Source organism: Vigna unguiculata, chromosome 8 (genome assembly GCF_004118075.2).
Source record: "Vigna unguiculata cultivar IT97K-499-35 chromosome 8, ASM411807v1, whole genome shotgun sequence".
NCBI classification, from domain to species: Eukaryota; Viridiplantae; Streptophyta; class Magnoliopsida; order Fabales; family Fabaceae; genus Vigna; species Vigna unguiculata.
Window position 1 is genome coordinate 10,181,161 of NC_040286.1, and position 2,439 is coordinate 10,183,599.

Here is a 2,439-nt window from a genome sequence, read left to right on the forward strand (position 1 = left end):
GCATATAGTAATATAAAACTATATCAAATGGATGTAAAATATGCAGTCCTAAATGTTTTTATCAAGGAAGACGTATATGTAGAACAACTCCCTAGTTTTGAGGATTCAAAACATCCAAATCATGTTTATAAACTTAATAAAGCTCTATATGGTTTAAAACAAGCTCCTAAAGCTAGGTATGAGAGGTTGAGTATCTATGTAATGGATTAGTTGTATGGGACAATTGACTTTTCCAATCCAAGATAGATTTGTACCTAGGTTATCACAAAATTTTAGTTAAAGTGGAAGATGTTAAAAAATAGGTTTAAATCAAGCTATGGTCACCATGAACTCCTAATTATGCCATTTGGTATGACCAATGCTCCAAATATCTTCGTGGATTATATGAATTGAATCCTCAAGCCCTTTGTTGATAAGTCTATAGTAGTATTCATAAATGATATCCTGATACACTTTCGTACGTGGGAAGAACAAGCAAAACATCTTGTTATTGTCTTGAACACTCTAAAGGAAAAAATAGTTATATGCCAAGTTTTCAAAGTGTGACTTTTAGATGTTATAAATACAAGTTTTCAAGCACATCATCTCAACTTAAGAAACATTAGTGGATCTTTTTAAAGTATAAGTTGTTCTTCAATGGCAACTTCTTAAAATTGTTACAAAATTTAGAAGGGATTATCAAGATATTACATGAGATTTAAGAAGATTTTTGTAAAATAGTGGTTCCTTTGACTCAAATGAATAGAAAATATCATCCTTTTGCATAAACAAAGCAAAGTGAGAAGAGCTTTGAAGATTTAAAAAGAAGGCTAACTAATAACCATATGTTAACAATCCTTAATACAAGTCAACCTTTTGAAGTTTTATATGATGCTTCATATCAGGGAGGGACTAGGATGTATTCTAATGCAAAATACGAAAGATGTTGTGTATGCCTTTTGTCAGTTGAAGGTACTTGAACAAAATTGACTAACTCATGATTTAGAATTGACAATAGTCATTTTTTCTTTAAAAATCTAGACATTTTTTTTGTGGATCTCACTTTGATAAGAGCTTAGGGTTTGTTTGATTGGAAGGAGCTTAATGCGAGAAAAGGAGGATGAATGTAATTTTAAAAGATTATGATTTTCAACTAATGTATCATTCGGGTGAAACAAATTTTGTTATGGATACTTTAAGTCCCAAGAAGATACAAATGTGAACACATACGATTAAAGAGATGGAGTTGATTGAAAATTTTAGTAGTTTGAATTTGGAGGTATTGTTTAGATCACCGTAGTTGTAATATGCTTATTATAACTAATGAGTTTCTAGAGAAACGAAGGAGAAGCAATTACTGGACCTATTTGAAGAATATCATTGTATATTAATAAAACTAAACAATTCTCTTTAGGAGGAGATGATATCTCAAGGTTTAGAAACAAAATATGTGTCAAAAGATGATGAATTAAAGTAGATGGTGTTAGTTATGGGTCATAAAAGTAAGTTCAGTTTGCATCCAAATATGACTAAGATCTCGAAAAATCTTATTGGTGACCTCACGTGAAGAAATATGTAGCAAAGTTTTTAGTTGCTTGTTTAAGTTGTCAAAAATTCAAGATTGATCATTAATGACAGAATTAACCCAACTAAACATTCTAGCGTGGAAGTGAAATAGTTTCTCTATAGATTTTGTTACTCATTTAACATGTACCTTGAGGAACCATGACTCAGTTTGGATCATTGTGTACAGATTGATGAAGATTGCACATTTTCTACCTTTAGATTTAAAAATTCTTATTTTGAAGTGGCCTAGATTTACATAATTGAGATAGCCAAATTACATAGTATACCTCAAACATTTTATTAAACTAAGATCCTAGATTTGATTCTTGATTTTGGCAAATCCTTTAGTTAGCCTTGTGAATAAAACTCAGACTCAATTCAATATATCATCCTCAAACTGATGGACAATTATAGAGAAATATCCAATCACAAAAGGATTTTCGCAGAATTTGTATGATGGATCATTTGAGAAATTGGGATGAACTTTTACCTTTAGTAGAATTCACCTATAATAAAAACTACCAAGCAAACATAGGGATGACTTCTTTTGAAGCATTATGCAGATTGAAATGCATACCACCTTTATGTTGGTTCCAGGATGGTGAAAATGTGTTGATTGGACCAAAATTAATACAATAGACAAATGAGAAGGTTAAGATGGTTCAAGAAAGATTGGAAACATCTTTGAGTAGACAAAAATATTATACAGATCAAAGAAGAAGACCTTTAGAATTCTTTATAGGTGATGATGCACATCCTAATCTTCTTATTAAAATAATTTTTTAGGACAAAGAATTGATTTGTTAGGGATAATTATAACTCTCTCTTTCTCCCTCAACCTTTTTCATTTCCCTTTTTCTCTCCCCCTATTCTCTACATACTTTTACCTCCAAT